This window comes from Heliangelus exortis, chromosome 8 (assembly GCF_036169615.1).
Source record: "Heliangelus exortis chromosome 8, bHelExo1.hap1, whole genome shotgun sequence".
NCBI lineage: Eukaryota > Metazoa > Chordata > Aves > Apodiformes > Trochilidae > Heliangelus > Heliangelus exortis.
This window is the reverse complement of record NC_092429.1, coordinates 22170306-22189680: the sequence shown is the minus strand read 5'-3', so window position 1 is coordinate 22189680 and position 19375 is coordinate 22170306. Positions and strand designations below refer to the sequence as shown.

Here is a 19375-nt window from a genome sequence, read left to right as displayed (position 1 = left end):
GAATTTACCTATGTCAGTTGCTGAAAATGTTGAAGGGGACCAACTACTTTCAGAACTCTTACAATTTTGCTTATGACTTTTGCAAATTAATTTCTTTCTTAACACCCTTGTCACAAAAGCTTGGCCTGGAAGGTTAGGAATTCTTACCCCTCATTCTTGACACCCACAGAAATAAAAAATTTACCTGGAGCTTAATCACCTATTCTGGAATCTATTTAGATTGTGGAACTCTTTGTAAGACTGGAAAGAGTCAGGAAGAGCTTAGGGATATTGTAACAGCTGCTCACAAACTTTCTTATACCTGTGAGGGGTCACAGCCTTTGAAAGAGAGGCCCAGTGTTTTAATGTTAACAGGCATAATCTTCAGGTCTAAGTTGCAACATATTCTAACAGGAAAGTCAGAGGAAATGCTAGAAAAAGTTGCAGGGTATTTGCATCACCTTCCCTCACATGTCCATGATGCTCAGAGGGTCTGGTCATAAGTACCAGATGATTTTTAAGCATGGAAGAAACTTTGAAATTAGAAACACTGATACTACTGATAATCTACTATTGAAATTAGAAATTAGAAACTATGAAATTAGAAATTTTCTGTACTCTGAAAACTATTGTAACAGCATAGTCATCAGAAAAGCTAAACAGTTGCTGGAAGCAGTGGAAAAATAAATATAAAGAAGGCAAAAATCTCAAGAATCAACTAACAATTCAGTTAAGAGTATTTGGAGCTGGTAGGATAGTGTGCATGTGCTTCATACAGAATAGACAAATAATATTTGAGTAGCATCGAGTCCTCACAGTCCTCTGGGAATCTGAAAACCTAAATGAGACGTAATAGTGAGCCACAGAACTGTGATTCACCTGCACAGAAGAGAAAAATGTGTGAAGGTGTGCACGTGTGTGAATATTGGAAAAAGGTAGAGGGGATGACAGCTGTTTTGGTAAGATGTTAATTTCAACTATTTTCATTTACCTGATATGGATTAAAACTGAAAGCAGTCGCTTTCCTGTCATATAACAGAGTTTGAAGAGAAATTAGTAATTTTTCTCGCACTTTTTGCCACAAAACCTCTGTGAGGAACAACATGAAAACAAAGCACACCTTGAGAGATGTAATGGCTACCATTTTCCCAAACTGGTTTTCAAATGAAATCTGAACATAAGCAAGTGAAAAAAAGTCATCTTAGTGGCAGGTTTGGTAAAATCAGTCTTAGGCTGTTTTTCTACTCAATGAATAATTTATAAAATTAAATGGAACTCTTCTTCATGCTCAACTGGATTTTAAATACAGTGAATGTGCACAACTTCTCGTAGTCATGCAAGTATATTATGCACTTAGATAACTAGTTCCTAATGTTAATTAAGAACTAATTTCTTGTGCTTTGTACACAAATAATTCCTTCAGTAATTCCTTCTGTTAAAAGGCCTGAGTATATTTGGTAACAATTAAAACTCTGAGGAGTGCACAGCTCGCTTCCTGATGTAGCAGTGAAGTCCCAGCTGCCCTCAGGAGAGTGGAATTCCAGATGTTTCTGTTGTGCTGTACAGAATGGGGCTGTGATTGTTGGACAGCAAAGATATGATTTGGCTGCCAGTGTATCTGTTGAAATACTTCCACTGTGGCTGTAGTGATGCAGAGGGTTATGTTATGAAGGGATCTATGTTATGAATTGCATTCATATTGCTCGAGTGCAAGAGGCACTTAGATTTTAGGACATAATAAAGGGATTTCAGATCTTGTTTAAGGGGACAATTAACTCGTATCTAAAGCCACGATGTAAGGTAACGTAGGCAATGATTTGAACCTGTCATTCGTAGAATCATTTAGTTTGGAAAAGACCTTTAAGATCATAGAGTTCAACCATAAACCTGTGACTGCCAAGTCCACCGATAAACCATTCCCCAGAGCACCACATCTATGTGCCTTTTAAATACCTCCAGGGATGGTGATTCAACCATTTCCCTTGGCAACCTGTTCCAACTCTTGATAACCCTTTGGTAAAGAATTTTTCCCTGATATCAAAAATAAACCTTCCCTGGCACAACTTGAGGCTGTTGCCTCATCCTATCGCTTCTTACTTGGGAAAAGAGACTGACCCCCCCCACCTTGTTACAACCTCCTTTTACGTAGCTGTAGAAAGAAATAAGGTCACCACTCAGCCTCCTTTTCTCCAAATGAAAAGATCCCAGTGCCCTCAGCTGCTCATCATAGGACTGGCTCTCTAGACCCTTCACCATGACCATGCTATTTGCTTTCTCTCATCATGGTCATGGAGCATATAGAGAGGGGAAGAAGAAAAACCCATCTCTGAAAGTGTTGCTGAATGTTCAGTTCTGGTGTTTCTTCAGCTGTTTCATGGGACACTAGAAGCTTAATAAGAGGTTGGATCAGTAAAAACCAAGAATGTGAGAACAACCTCAGTTATGGCTGTTCCCATCTTTTTGGCCTTATTTCAGAATATGTTCTACCATGGTTATGTGCATGTGTTCAAATTTCTTGAACATTTTCTTAACTGGATTGGGACTGATCCTGTGTTCCACACATAATTATTCCTTTAAACATTGGATATTCTAGCTGTGGGTTGTCTCATCTTAAATCATTACTGGATGTCATTAAACTGATTTTAAATGCCCTAGTGAACAACTGATCTATGGCAGAAAGCTTCTCAGGTAGCAGCTGTAACTGCCCCTGTGGCAGAAGAGGAAGGCCAAACATGAATTTCCTTTCTGTTCCAGAAGCCTGTGTGGCCACTCCTATTTTCCTTATCTGCTTAGCCTGAAAATGGCCTCTTTTTTGTCCTTCTTTTTACAAGATGCAGCATAACGGATGCTTGATTTCAGATGATGATTCTGATGTATTGCTGTGATAGAAATTTGTAATGAAGATTATAGTAACTATCAGTAGTATACAGCTCTTCCTTCAGCATAAGAAAAATGGATGATGATTCCTAGAATACTACTTAGCTGGAGAAAGACTGGAGGAGCTAACATGGTCTTAAGAGTGTGGAGAAAAGGATATTTTCTCCCTTCTGGGCACGTAGAATTGAACATTCACTTCACTTTGTGGTGTGGGCTTCTCAAGCAAGCCCGGAGGCATTTCCTAAATAAGGCTGCAACTTTGTAGCTTCTAAACTCAGTTAGTTCTCTTTTCTGTTTTCTGCATACTGCATCAATTGTAATAGACTCTACTTGTCTATGTGAGAAAGGAAAGATGTGGGGGTCCCCATAACCAGCCACCTTCTTTCCTCATAGAGTGATAGAGCAGCTGCATCTTATGTGGCCCTTTGCCAGTGGCAGCCATCTTTCCCAAATCTTAAAATATAAGTCATTCTTAAAGGGGGAATACTGGAAAAAAAATAAAAATTCAGTTGTTGAGTTAGCTTCCATGACCTGACAGGATATTCCTTCAGAGCAGGAAAAATACCAAACTGGTTTGTGCTTCGTGTGATATCGACATAGAATGGAGAAGTGTGTTTCTTCCACAGTGATCTTCTGAGCCTTGTGGTGGTCTTAAAAATGAAAAATCAAGAGAAAGCAGTCCTATCACAAACTAATTCAACTAATGTCCTTAGAAGTTGCTATTCATAGGAATAAGACCTGATTATACGCTTTAAAAAGCAGTAGAACTAATAAGCTACCACTTTAAAAAGTACAGGAATCAGCACAAAACACCAAACTGTCTTAAGGAAAAAAAGCCTTGTAAGGGTTCAAGCACAAGAACATACTTGGTCTGTTTTGAACATCAATGTTTTATAACATGCTTTTGTTGGATCACAGTCTTTTCTCTCCTCTGTATGTTCTAAAAGTCCAATTGTGTTAATTTAACAAATAAATGCAACACATTAAACTTGTAATCTGATTAAATGCACACTAGAACTTTACAGAAAGAATGTTTTGATTTTTCTTTTCTCATTCTGTTAGAATTTTTTCCTTCATTTAAAGATGTATACAAAAATACAGCTGGTTGAAAATTTAATCTAATTCTTTTTTTCCCTGCATGGAAGATGCAGGATGTTTTTAAGAAATATGTTTTGCAGTGGATGTTTTTCTGGGAAGGTCTTTTGCATGAGGAGAAATAAAAAGACCCTTTGCTACCCCAGAATGGTTGACAGCCTGGTGTTTTTGGTGTGCCTCTGGAATGTCAGAGCTCTGTTGTTGTTGGAGAAGGGCCTGGAAACCTTGGTTTCAGATACACGGTGTGAAAGTCCTAACGATCAGACTACTATCTATCTGGAAAGTGATCACACTGCCTGGCTTTTCTCCTCTTTCTTTTCCTGTGACTTCCTTTCCTCAAAATAAAATTCAAATAATTTAGACTTACCTCTCTTTAACACAGAATAAAAGATTTCAAAATCTCTTCTTATCTTAGAAAAATATTCTTTCCTAATGAGTCTTAACAGTAGTGCAGAGATCCATTGTTTATGTTGTCTAATAGAGGGAAAAAAAATAATCTTGATGTAGAGTTTGCCCTTAGCAATGAAATCAGAAAACTGTCTCTGTATGGAGAGAAGGGCACTGTAGCTGAAGAGCTCTGTTTGGAGCAATAGAAAATTTTTGCATTTATTCCACTGAGTCTTGCAAACAAGCATCTTGCTGTCTGTGCACTTGTATATGTACTTAATATTTTGTTTTATGCACAGTGAACACCAGAACTCTTATTGGGAGTGTTTTAAAATTACAAACCGAAGAGGTACAAAAATGTGATGAAAAAGTCCTGTTCATGAAGTCAAGGTGACTCTTTATGGAAGAAGACATAATCTATTTGCTATATCTGAATCCTCTTTCATTCATACGATAACATGCAAAGTCTTAGCTTAATTTTATTGTCAACTCTTACAGCATCTCTTGAAGCAGAAATTCTAACAGAAATTTGAAAAGCTTCTGTCACAAAGTTCAGCATGAATGCTAGGATGTTAAAAATTTTTTTCAATGTACCTGAACACAGATGTCTGATTTTCTTTAACACTTCTACCAGTGAGGAAAGAAAGGTGGTTGAATTGTGCTTCCATAGGATGCACCTCCTTTTTAGTACTTCATGTTTGTTCATTGTGTGTTTTGGGTTTACTTCTTAATAATTACATTGCAAAAAACAGACATTGCTGACCATCTCCAGATGAGTCTCCACTTTCTTTAAAGATTAGTGATTTTCTTCTTTATTTTGAAAAGATCATTTTCCATTAGATTCTGCTTTCCAGATAATCTGGATTTTTTAATTCAAGGGAACAAGAGGATATAGCTTTGGGATATATTTGATCTCTGAAATATTTCAGCCTGTCTTCAAAAACTCACAGCACTGGAACTTTCTCTTGAAAGGCTGCTGTGACATTCAGATATTTGTTGGCTGGACTTGAAAGTATGCTTTGGGTACTGTTTAGAAAAATCTAGTACCCCATAAATGCAATACACAATACGAGGAAGTAATGTTCAAGATCTATTGTGTGTGGATTGCTGCAAACCGTTTTTCTCCTAATGCTTTCAGCTTGCTGACCTGGAGAAAAGGTTATTTCTACATTATAGTCCAGTAACTTATGTGAAATTCATTCATTCAAGTTCTTTTTGGATTTTCTTTTACTTATTGTTACATTTTTTTTATTCCTGCCAGTTTAAAGCATGTATGGCCAACAGCTGCACTGTTAAATTCCTGTAGATATTGTAGGCTGATATGTTTTTTACAACTGCCTCCATGAGCTTCACTTATGGAAGCCCTGATTCAGGAAAATGAAATCATATTCAATCATGGATATCTTCAAACATCCTGACCTAAACAAAAAACAGTAAGGTATTATCTGGCACTCTCTGTACTGAGCTGTCTGTGATGGTTTTCTTCTGGAGCTTCTAAAAAGATCAGATAAAGTTTGGAGCCATCCAATTGCACTTTCCAAGTTCCTTTTTGTATGTCCAGCAATCCTGTTAATGATGTTTCTTTTAAAGCTCTTTGTGAGTAAATATAATCAGATGTAAGACTACATACCCTGGACTTCTACTCTGTAAAAGTCCATGAAATAAACACAGTATTGCCAGCGGAATGACTTCCCAGCTTAGTTGGACTGAGGGTTCTAGTGGGCTCTTACCTACAGGTATGGCTTTTTTGACTTCCTGATGGGGGGGGTGAGGAATTTCGTTTATCAGATCATCTCTATTTTTTTATTTCCTTCATATGTGAACATGCCCTAAAGGAAAAAAAAAAATCCCTATATTTATTATTATTGTGAAATAGCTATTATACTGTTAATTTTAGAAGTGTGTTCCACTATTGAAATAGTGGCCAGTGACACTACTGTTTTATACCTGTGTTTTTATGTAAGAATTTCATACATTTAAATTTAATAATTGAGTTTCTTTTCCAGATATATTTCAGAAAGGATAAACCTTAAACAGATGTGTATCTATGTGCTTATTTGGGAACTAAGTTGGATGTTAGGGCTGTCTGGAGGGGGAGTGATAAACTACAGTGGCAATCTTTCACATGAGTGCACTACGCAGTTGTTTGCACGACTTCATATGTCACTTTGCATGGATTTCAGCTGGCTTTAATGTTCTCCTTCCTCTGGAAAAGTGTTGTCTGTGGAGTGTCCTAGATTTTCTTTCCTCCCATCTCTACAATCAAGTCACTGTATCAGAGGTATACGTGCAGGACTTTTTTCTTATTATGGCAGTTGTTAAATAATGCCGCCAAGTTTGTCACGTCAGAAATATACTCAGTGCTCTACACAGCATTTTTTAGAGATTGAGGTTGAAAAGGAAATAAGCAAGAAAATCAGCACTGCTGGTCAAGAGTTGAGATGAGGTATTTGCCAGAGGAACAAATAATAAAAGTAAAGCAAGGACTCATTGGTCCTATTCTATATGTTGGTGCACAGCATTGTCTTTTTGTCACTTCCCTATGCCCCACCAAAAAACTGCAGGCTCCTCCAGTTTAGTAGGAATTAGAGATATAAAGATTCAAATTTCACTCATTAAAAATAATTTTCTAACCCTTTTCCTTCCTCAGATAGATTGGAAACCATAAACTAAAGGTAAATATCAGCTAACTGCTAGACTTGAAAGAACCAGGATCTGGCTTCAGCTTATGAAGCAGAGAAACTGCGTGGGAGGAGATGTAAAGAACCTGGGGGGGAGGGGGCAGGGGGAAAAGGAGACTGTACTTGGTATGGTTTTTAACCTTTAGAAGCCCTTTGCTGTTCTCTCATTCTTGGGCTTGTATGAAAATTTAAAATGACAACTGATTTGTTTCCAGAAAAGGCATCAGAGAAAGGCTCTATGCTACTGAAATTTTTTTTAAAAAAGAAAAGGCATACTTAGTATAGCTACATCAATTTTGTGTCTGTTAAAATTTATCATATGAATAATTTTTTAAATGTAATGAAGAATTGTTTGCAAGGCTCTTGATTGTGCCTCAGATCACATGCAATGATTTGCATTTCCATCATTAGAGTAGCACCGAAATGGCAGCACCTAAAAAATGTGTATTTACCACAAATTTGAAATGATGGGTTTGATCTGAGTAAGTATATAGGGGTAAGTAAGTATATTTCTACAAGTAAATATAGGGGAAATAGATTGGGTGATATTCATTCGTGATGTATACACAGATCAAAAATACTGCACAGGCTGATAGAAATGGAGACAAATTCTAGGTTGACAACACTGACCTAAAAGCTGTTTAAGTGAGGCAACTGATGTTTCTTCTACTTCTAACAGAAAGCCCATACCTGTTGTCAAGAAAAGACAATTGTTTTTAAGTGTTTTTGATGTTTTAAAAGTAACTTGTTTTTGCAATAATTCCTGGATTCTTCTTCACTTTCTGATACAGAAAGCATTACGGACCCTCATTAGTTCATGGCATAAGGATTTTTTCAACTTATTTTTAAAAAAATCAGGGTAAACAGACTAGAAGCAGAAGAAAAGATTTTTCTTAAAATAGCCATCTATAAAACAAAAAATATATCTGAAAGATGTGGTGTCAGTCTAGTTTTCAATCAGAGAACTTATGTAGATGCTGATTTTACTAGGCAGATGAAACTGCTCTCAAGGAATGGTAAATATTGTTCAGAATGGGAAAATTATTTTCACATGAACAGCGCTCATCTGCAAAAAAACTTAGTAGAACTTCAAGTCTGTTATTTCACCCCCTCTTCTTTTGGAAGTGTCCTTTCTTGTTTGCTGACAACTCCCACTATGGAGCACTTGTTCACAGTCCTGGGAATTACTATGAACTCCCCAAGACGGGGGTGGGAAATTAGAACTGGTGAGCCAAGGGCTGGAAGGGTACCAGCTGGAGGATATACATGACAGATAAGAATAACAGGAAGGGAGAGAGAGAGAAATATAAATGGTCAGCTCTTTTGACTTTTTAAAACTGGGGTGCAGATGACTTGTTTTCATGTTTTTGCAATGTCTTATTTCCAAACTGCTGGCTTAGTCAGCCACATCCTTAATTTGCCCAGTCTATAACAGCTGCCTCTACTGCTACCACAGAAAGAGAAATTATAGTTTTCAAGTCTTCATTTCATCCTACAGTCCTCAAGTTCTAGTCTGACCACTTGAGTAGGCTTTTTTAATTAGCAGATCTTCTGGGGCACTCTCAAATATGTTTTGCACATACAGGGACACTAAACAACCTTGGAAACTCGTGATGATACGAAAAACATCCTGCTGTGAATATAAAATGTCACAGTGCCTAGAAGAATGATTTCCATAGTTAAGATTTTTATGTGCTGGATTAGAAGGTGTCATTTACCTGGGGTTCTCTCCATATGAAAAAAACCCCAAACCTTTCAGCCATTTAAAACTTGTCTGTTTAATTCAGTCTCTACAGTGTTCTGTTGATTGCTCTGAAGAAGGCTTATGGGGTTTGGCAAAAAAAAAAAAACAAACAAAAAAAAAACCCCCAAAAAAACCCCCAAAAAAACCAAACAAAAAAACCAAAACAAAACACAAAAAGGCTGAGATGAAAACTAGCATTCAAATATTTCTCTGCAAGCTGTGGTTCAGCTGTACTTACTCAATTTTCCTAAACGAGGCAGGTGGAGTTTCATACTGATCTCTTCCTTGTGCCTGAGACCACTGCTCTGCCTGACCATTTGGCTGAGGTGACACGTTGTTAATGAAGTGCTAATGAACAACCTAATTTGGGAAGGTACACTCTTCAGTAGAAGATAATAGCTCTCACTGCTACAAGTATCATAATCAAAGAAACAGCTTGTTTAAATCATTTACTAATTGTATGGCTCAACCAAGTAATCTGTGATGTACCTTGGAGACCCGATAACGTTTCATTGACTTCAGGGGAATGGACACAGATGACAGCCAAATTGTCCTCAGTTCACTTCACTTGCTGGTCTGTAGCTCTGTGGTGATTTGTCTAGAAGACAATGAAATAAAAGATTTTACTTGATAGCTTTGGATACACTAAATAGATCTGTTGGTAATTGGTCTTGACATTACCCAATGAAAAATCTCTATCATCCCTATAAAGGTCTCGAGTGCTTTGGTAGTAATTATTTTCTTTGGATTTTCAGGTAAATGATGTTGGGCTTTAAGCTAGATCTGAGTGAAATGAGATTGTACAGAATATTAAACTGAGAAACAATACTGTAAATAAGTTTTAGATTTTTTAGTAGCATAAACATCATAAGTAAATAGGTCTATGGGAAGATGTTTCATGCTTTTCTAGTTCTTGTGAGATTGATCAGACATACAAAACACAAATTTGCCAGAAAATGAGCTCTAGTTTTATTTTTCAGTGCTACAGATAAGTGTTGATAAGATCCTTCTCTGAAAACTCAGAGACACTCAAAACACGCTCCGTGTGCATCTGCCTTTTTCCATAGTATAATTTAAAACAAGTTTTCTATCTTAACGAAGAATAATTCTACTTTAACTGACCAACTGCAGGTCTTTGTAGTGCTTGATATTTATTGGTTCTATACACCAATCCTGATCAAATCTGAAAAAATCCTGAATATTTTCAGTAGCTCTGAAAGTCATTCCATCATTAGCCTGCACTGTTCAAAGGCTCCTGAGGAGCCACATAAATGACAATCCCTGTCCCTGATGTCCAGTGGATTCCCAAAGCCTTTTGAATTCTTGGCATTCAGTATTGAAAATGCCAATGCTCAAGTAACAAATATTTGAGTTCCTTGTTAAAGCCACGTTATTAAATTGGACTCATCTGAATAAGCTCAGTGTCAAGTAGATACGGTGTGTTTGATCTAAAAAGAAAACTTTTCAAATCTATTATTTCGAATGGTCTAACGATTGCTTTTTTAGGATCTTGTGGCCTGCAGAATACTGTAATTACACAGAAAAGGCTTAAAAAGACTGATCTGTAGTACTAATGTTCATGCAGTTTCATGGAAGACATTTTGAGAATTTCGGATCCATCTTGTTCAGCTGCACCTTCTTTATGATTAATGGAGGAAGATGCAAGTTCAAATTCCTCAAATAGCTTTGAAAAATCTTACATTTGTTACTTGTATGTTTTATAGGTCGTGGAAAAAAAAAGCCCACCACCCCTCAGGGAATTAAAGCTCAGTGCTTTAATTGCATAATGCCTATTAATGCTAATAATTTTAATGTTAAAGACCTATGCTGTATCAGTGCCAACTAAAACATAAGTCTCCTTCCTATTCAAACCCTGTGGCACGTATTGCCTGGATATGTAGTCATTAAAATGAACTCTGTTACAACAACAGGCATTAGACAAAGACATGAGATTTAATTTTAACAGCTTTCATAGGTGGAAATAATTCTGCATTTGATCTTCAAGTAATATTTAAAAGCATTCAAATAGGAATAGGAACTGTTCAAAGGGAACAGTAAGGGAACAGGCTGCTATATTGGTGAAATCCAGTGATAATATTTTTCAACTGCTGTAGTGTTTCTATAATCTGGTATGCATTGAGCTTTCTCTCAAAAGATTCCTTTGTAATATTAGTTCATAAATCTTGTTTCTTACTTCATTCACAGCTATGTATGCCTCCCATAGTCAATGCCTGCAGCCTTTTTTTATTTTTTTTTTTTTTTTTTTAATTATAGCTCCGTTCTTAGCAGTCCTTCCAGAATTTGACCCCTGAACTAAGACTCTTTCTCTTGCAGTATGTCTGGAAATCAGGCAACCAGATCACTCTTGATCTCCTTGCTAAAGTGCAGCACTTCTGCTTTCCATGGGCAAAGTGTAGAAGGAGGCTGAGATCCACTTTGAGAATTTAAAGTAAAAAAAAAAAAGCGTTAGAGCACCAAACTGGTAGATGCAGACTTTTTTCACATCTCTGTAGCAAACCAACATCCCTTTGTGCTGATGAAACAAAACCCTGATGGTGACGTAGTCTGGGTGAGAATGAAGACCAAACAGGAATAGCTATGCTCAAGGAGATTGGCATTTTGTCAGAATAAATGAGAGGATTTTGTAATGGCAGTAACATGAGACGAGGAGGGGCCCAGTGATCCTTAGATGGTAAAACTCATATACAAGAACAGACAGCATTTAGATGGTGTCTGGCTATGAAGACTTAGAAATGGTTGGACTCATGAAGTGGGAGGATAGTGGGATCAGCCAAAGGGCTGTGAAGAAAGCTAAAGAAAAGTACATTTAATGAAAAATAAATGTAGCCTTTCAACTAAATGTGTAATGTTCAAGGTTTGTCCTTGTGCTCCCTGTTCTCTACCTCGTTTGGAACATGGAGAACAGGGGTTTTTCCTTAACACAATATTTGAGTTTTCATATATTTTTCTTGAGTATCCCAGTCGCTGTATAATGATCTGTGTTAATATCCTGAAGTGGTTTTACTAATTAGTCCAAGGATTACCAGCCCTTTCTTTCATAAGTTTATCACCAGCAGAGTCTTCAGGAAGAGTCAGAAGGGAAGAGCAAGAGCTGTGAGGCAGCACATGGGCTCAGAGAACTCTGCAACATCCTCATGGCCTGGGTGGGCAGGGGAGGTGAAGGCGAGCAGAAAGCTCTCAGCAGTCACAAACCTGTCAGTTCAGGGTATTAATCACATTTGAAGTATTTTCATTCTCTGTTCTCTGTTCTGTTTGTACTGCGTTAGTGTTTCTGACTGAATTTGGTGGCTCTGCCCCTAGATATGTGGAAGCAGCCTCACGTGAAATAAAAAAAAGGCTGTTATAAGCAGCGAGTTTGTAAGAATGCTACATGTTGATGAGCAGTAATTATCAGAGCTAAAAGCATTTTTAAAACCTTGCTTATGATTAAGCTTCCATTTTACACCTCTGTTTCCCAAATCCCCACTCTGATAGTAGCTCATGTTATTTTTAACAGTAGCTTTACTTTTGCCACTGAGTCCTAATTGGAATCACACTTAAAATAATTGACAGCTTTTAATCTTATATGCTGTTGTAAATATTCTTTTTATTTTAAAATTAGGGAGAAATTTGAATCATCTCAAACCTTTCCACCATGAGCTGCAGTTTTCCCCAACTTTCTGATTAGGTTGAAAATGAAGTAATGTTGTTGCTTTTTCTTCTGCCCTGCTTGACTGTTTGCCTCACTGGTGATCTCCCTGCTCAGATCCAGACCCATTCCAGCTCAGAGATGAGTGCCAGTCCTGACAGACTAACAAGCCAAAAGTAGTAAACTTGCTATGAAAAACTTGCAAACTTGGACGTGCTTAAGTGCCAAGGTTTTAAACTCATTGCAACTTTATTGATGGTACCCTGGGGAAAAAAAATCTTTTAACAGTAAACACATTCAAGTAGATTTGAGCTAAAAAAGCTGGATTTACTCTGTTTTGCTTGCATGTGTACTACAGCATTATCAGGAGATGATTTAGAGCAAGAGCAGTGAACTCTAATCTTGCATCGTGTGGAACTGGTGCTCCTCCACGACTAAAAATGTTTTTCCAGCTTTATGGGAGCTTTTCTCCCCTCCCACCCCCTGCAGTGTTTTGCAGTTCGGGAAGAGCCTAAACAGCATTCGTTGAGTTTACTGAATAATAAAATACCATTTCACTTTTTCTCCAAACCTTCATTCCTGGTCTGGTTTTGAAATGACACACATGCCAGCCTCCTATTCTGCCCGGTAGTTTCTACATGAAATCTGTTTCCCCTGAGAAAATGGAATCTTTGTGTCTTTGTCTCCTCAGTAGCTTTCAGGCATGTTTTGGCAGGAGCTCCGACTGTCGAGGCACTGGAGAGGAGGAGCCTCGCACTCATTTGTTAGGTTTTTTTTGCATCTGTAATTTTTGTCCACTCAGCAGTACTAAAGGGGCTTAGAAAAGGGGGAGAGTTCGTAGCTATTGAAAGTCAAACTCTTGAAATAATTACTGGACTGTAACAGTTTGGGAAAGGTGTGTGTGGGGGGGGGGGGGTTGGGAGGGGAACTACAAATGTTTCTGTTCAAAACAACTTTAGGTTTAAGGTTCTAGGAACCCTGTTTCATGTAATTGCATGCCTTTCCCACATCTATCTGTACAGGCAGCAGTCCTGTGTTTATAGACTCATTTATAGCATGTCAACAATCTGGTTTTTTTATAAAGGTGATGAAAATTGTTTCACTGGTGTTCAAGACCTGGTTGTTTCTGACCAGCATCTTCGTTTAAAACATTTAAAGTCTTGTATAACTTTTGTCTTAATTCTACTCTGCAATCCTCCTTCACAGGCTTTTAGCTTTCATCTCCTTATGTAAAGCAACCAAACAGAAATGAGTTAATTTTTAAATTATTATTATTTATTTGCAGACAGATCCCTTAATACTATAGAAAACCTCTTTTATCTCTTTTTATGGAATATTAACACTGATATCTCCTCCTTGTTTCAGTAGGCTATTTAAGCACAGGACTCATACTGTGAGCTGTTAATTAATCAGTGTGACAGATGAAAAAAGTATCCAACTATGAAAAAACCCCTTACTTCAGTGGCTAACAATAAGGATGTGAGCTTGAGTGATTTAAGGGATTTTTTTGTGTGTGTGAATGTGTGATAAGCTGTTTGAGGTAACTTTTTTTGCTGTTTGTGTCTCTGCATGAATATTAAAGGGCTCATCAATATTTTGTCTTGAAAAGTCTAGACAGGAGTTAAAAGAGCCTCTCCTACAGTTTGAAGAGATCCTGTTTCCCATAATTAATAACAGGAAGTAAGTAAATAGGGCTTTACTGGCAAATGAAACTGCAACAGTAACATGTACCTAGAAACATTAGCTCCTAGCTGAGAAATGTAGCTGAGGTTTGCTGGTTTTAGTGTACAAGAAAAGATTGCTGTAGAAGGGAGTTAGAGCTTTGCTCAAGTTAAATTCAGCTGTGTGAGAGCAGACTAAAAGTCCAAACCCCACGATAATGCATTTTAATTATTGAGAGTGATTCTTGACCTTTGTTTACATCTGTGTTACAGTCCAAGAATTCTTCTGTCATTATATGAAACTCTTTCAACTCAAAAGAAGATTTTAATGTTTATTTAAGAGCTACCAGAAGGCATCTCAGACATTTCCTGGAGCAAACTGTATATATGTATTTTAGGAAGATAAGAAATGAAAGGAAACTGGAGGAAGAGCTTTTAATTTTTTTCTTTTTGAAGATTGTATTTTCCCTTCAGAGCTATTTCAGAATGTAGATGGAAACCCTTCCCTCCTCAATTCAGTTAAATTACAAAAGGAGAGTTAGATCCAAATCTTGTCTGTACTGATATAAAGCCAGAGAAATGCTATTTATCTCATGAAGCTGTTAGGGTCAATGCAGTAACCCCTTCAATTCAGTGAGAAAAATTCAGTCTATCCCTCCCATGCCATACTTATGACTTTCTCCAGTTTTTTGGGTTACACCTGGGGAAGAGGTTGAAGGAGGAAGAAAAGGAAAAGGTTTGTGTGTGTGTGGTTAGTGGGGAAGTTGTTTTCCTAGGGAAGAGCAATGACTGAATGCAATATTCAGAAGCACTAGAAAACACATTTAACTCCATGCTTTGGTGAACCTAAGTCTGAGCTTGTTGAATTATGTGTTCATCATCTGGCATGTGGACTGCACCCGTGTAACACAGATTGGGTGTCATGTAGTGCTGACCTTCAAAAGAGAAGAAAAGTGAATTTATTTCACTGCTTCTTAGAGACACTAGACAGTAAATCCCTGCTCTAGCTATTTAATTTACAGTTAACTCCTAGAATTATATTTTCCTTTCTGTAGAAAGCCCAACAGCTCATCTACTAAAAATGACAATAGAGGCCAAAATAATCCTGTTCTTAGAGCTAATGTTTTTCCTTTTCTGTACGTTTTGGAAGATTAACAGCTGTTGCTATACAGGAGCATGGTGATGAATACTAAATAGCCCATCCATAAGTCATTTTGGAAGGAATTCAGTAAATTCAAAGATATCCCAACAGTGTATCTCATAACTTTAATTATTTTTTTCATTGACTGTATCTAATACTATGAGAGCAGCAGACTGTATCCAAAACAAAGACACAGTATTTACAATACCTTGTCAGGTTAAATATATACTGATAGATATTCTTTTATTGCTGAATGATTAAATAAGAGATCTGAGCACACGTACCTAACTTTAAGCATAGGCCTTCTCCGTTCAACTCAATGAAATGATGTATTTCCATAGCTCCTAACAGGCCTTTTGTTATTTTCTAAATGCATTTGCCTCCCCTGCTAAGTACTGAGTTGTGTCACCTTGCATCATGCACACCAGTATCCAGCTATTAAATGAGACAGCTCATGGAATATGGTGCTGCTTGACACAAGTGCTTGGGTCCTTACTGCAAATAACTATCTCTGATGTCACTTCAAATGACTTCTGTAACTGGAAAAAGTCAAAAAGACAATAATTGGAGATATGCTTCCAGGGTAATTATGAGGTATTAAGTCAAGTTTTTTTCCTAGCTCAGAACTGTTAATTCCTGGGGGAAGTTTACTGTGGACAATGTGCTTTTTCTTTATTACAAAAATTTTACACTACACAGCTTTGGAAAAAGGAAAAAAAACTTTTGAAAAAGCTGTGTGACTTTTTCACTTACTTGGGACCTTTAAAAATCAGGCATTTATATTCTGCGTGTAATAGATCTAGAGTTAGAAATTGCTCTAATTAAAAAGAGGACAATATACAACCTTTCTAAGAAACAATTTAAGTATCTTCTATTATACATCCCAGAGAGAATTCTCATATCAAACTTAATCTTTGTATTCAGCTTTTGATGTGTGTTTTGTACAACTGAAGAGAAAATTTTCCTGTTTAGGGTGCTTTTAGAAAGAAAGGTGATTCATTAGTGGACAGTTTGAATTCTTTGGGTTGTGGGATCATTCATTACTGCTCTTGTGTGCCCTGCTACATGTAGATTGGTTAAATACATTTCAGAGCGATAAAAAAAGGCAGTAAATTTCAGAATAATGTAATATGAGGTGCCTGATAGGGACTCAGTTTAATCTAAAAGATGTTAATATGAAAAAGTACAGTCCTAATAGGAGTGAGTATTGGTAGTGCAGTTCTGTTATCTTAAACCCTATAGGTACGTAGCTTCCAAGTGCAACTGTCTTGCTAGCTAGCAGATTCTAGGATGTTATCTGGATTTTCTCTTTATTTTGAGTGGCTTTGGAATTATCATCTTGTACATTTTTCAACAGGAGGAGGGATGAGTTTTATAGTGTATTATCCAAAGCCCACACTATTAAAATTGCAAGGTTTGAAGTAATTTTAAGCACCCTGACTGTACACCTTATAACAATATTTCTTTTTATCCTCTAGGATTTTTTATGAGTTTGAGCATATTTTAATTTGCGTGTGTGTGTTGTCAGACCTGATGCACTCCTTCTCGAGCATTTTAAAATATTTTTGATTGTCTAATTTACTTTAGGTAGAGACAGGCTTATTTCTGATATAGTGGTAAGCTCCTTACAAGACACCTAACTAGGATAGAAGTGAAGGAAAATGCATTTGCATACAGCTTCAAATATTAAAATTTCCAATAATATCTCAAATTATTATTTAAGCATTATAAGGGTTGATTTTTATAGTGTTTCGCATTAGGGTAGGAACTGTTCTACAAATCCTTTTAATTGACAGAACTTGGGAAGCTCTGATCATTTCTTTTAAGCAGTAGCCTAGCTTGGCACACAGTTTAAAGACAGTGCTACTGTTCATCCTCCTTTTAAATGAGATAATGGTAGTATAGTTGAAAATATTGTAAATTACTGTGAATGTGTGAAAGTAGATGCATGCAGATGGATTATGACTTAAAGCACCTCCCTGAAATTTTACTTTTACCATGATAAATATTGGCCAGCTCTTGGAAAGCTTGCCCTACTGTGTTCAGGAGCTTTCCAGGCTTCCACTTAGCAGTGCAAAAGGAAAAAATGTTCCAGGCAAGCAGCAGGTGATAAAAACTACAGATTGCCAATAAGATATGCGAGTTCATTTTCAGAGATGCTTAGTTTAGGGATTCAGTTTTAAATCTTTAAACTTTTGGTTTCTTGTTTTTAAAATACGAAGCAGAAGATACCTGCTAACATTGACACAATATTAAAAATATTTTTTTTGCAAAACAGCAGATACCTATTGCTCCATTTATTCAAGCAGAAAGAGTTGGCTGATGCCATAGATGAAAAAAGGTTTCTGATGCTCTGAAGTATCTCTCTGTCATTCAACCTGGAAAGAGGTTGAGAAGCAGAGGTGATGCACAGTCCTCACTCTGCTCTCTCTGTCATGTCAGTGGTGGTGTCAAAAAAGGGGAGAAGTGCCAATGCTCCAAATACTATTATTATAGAAAAATAATACTGTATGTTTTACATACAACAATATTTTAAAGACAAAGTTTCTTGCAATACCCATTTAAACCAGACGTGTACTGACATGCACTGTCAGTCAGGAGGAAGAAATAATGTGTAGTAAGGAGCTGCATCTTTTCTTTTGGCAACAGAGGAGTAAGGCAATACCTGCTACTATTATTATTTCTTGGTTAAGTTTAAACTCAGACTCATCAAATTGATATTTATATTGGTCTTTAAGAAAGCTACCTGTATTATTTGAAAAGTCAGGAGATAGGATTATGTGGTAATGAAACGGGATTTTTTTTTGTCTGCTTAAGGGTTCTCATAAAAGTTTTTATAACTGACTTGGGCTGCTCTTTCCAGAGGCATTATTTCTTCCAGGTAATCTAAATATAAATAACTTTATAAATTAAAACTTTAAAATTTTAATAAGGGAATTTTTTGTATTTGTACTAAATCATCTAGGGAGAGAGAATAGATGTCTCTTTCACTGCTTTTTTTCCTGAAATGGAGATTTTCTGTTCTCAGAAACAGCAAATTCTAGTTAAGTAGCCAGCAATTTATCTTTTTGAAAGTTCACACCCTTATTAGCTTGTACACCTGACACAGGTGTAGTTAGAAGCCTTCATTTATGACACAGGAATGGAGTTTAGTTTAATAAGTCAACAGCAGATTTTTAAATTTTTTTTTTTTTTTGCCAAACTCTTTTACAATATTTCTTTGAGTAAAGTTAATATAGGAAGGAGGACTGATACAAAAAGCTTGTTTCCTGGGTACTGGAATCTTACTATTCAACAAAGTTTCCCTCTGCAAACACAAGTTCTTAGTGACTGAAACCTAAGTTCGTTTTGATACATTATTTGATTATTAATAGCATTTTTTTCTCTTGAATGTGCAATTACATTTTTAAAATTTTTTCTGGAATTTTTATAATGATCCTTCTGCTTTAAAACACATAGAGAACCTTCTATTAAAAATCCATGTCATAAGAAAGCCAAACATGAACCTAGATTACCAGAATGGTTTGAAGTGTTAATGCTCTCAAGCATTGTTCCCCTTCATTTTTAAAATTCTTTTTAAAATATTACACACAGCACGTCTTGCAAAAGTTCCCCCCAGATTTTGTGTTTAGTTCTGTCTTGGGTTGTTATTCATGCCAAGAAACTTTGATGTACTTCTGGCCTATGACATTAAACACTAAACTTGGAGGTTACTTTTTTATCTAGGCTTACATGAAGATGAGGTGAAGCAGTGTGACTCAATATGTTGAATAAATATGACTAAATGCTAGGCTGCTACTTTATACGAAGTCCCTCACAAGTAGAAACTAATTGTTGTTTACCATTTATTGCTTTTTCCAGCCCACAAAACTCTCTGCATTCAAAGCTAGTTCTGTCCTACACCAGATTTCAGTTAAACTTAGTAAGAATTAAGAGATCTTCCTAAAATAATCTATGTGCTGATAAATGGGAATGAGCTATTTTCAAGTCTGTTTTTGACTATAAATTTCCTTTTAATCCTTAAATATTTTTTCTGAGGTTTTCTTTAAAAATGTTACAACCATAAGCATGAAGTTTAGCTTCATGAACCACTATTTTTCTGGCTTGACAGAAAAGCTGATGTTCAAAGACTCCACTGTTGTGAATTAGGAGTCAAACATG

The 19375-nt window shown here is 36.6% G+C and overlaps 1 long non-coding RNA gene across 4 annotated transcripts in view; it reads right to left on the bottom strand.

Annotated features, from left to right (window-relative positions):
- LOC139799245 (uncharacterized) overlaps positions 1–19375 on the bottom strand; it is a 68386-nt gene that overhangs the window by 29747 nt on the left and 19264 nt on the right. For all 4 annotated transcript variants that reach the window (XR_011727195.1, XR_011727192.1, XR_011727194.1 and 1 more), the window contains exon 2: positions 9253–9361. This is a non-coding gene — a long non-coding RNA (uncharacterized lncRNA). The remainder of the gene's footprint in view (positions 1–9252; positions 9362–19375) is intronic.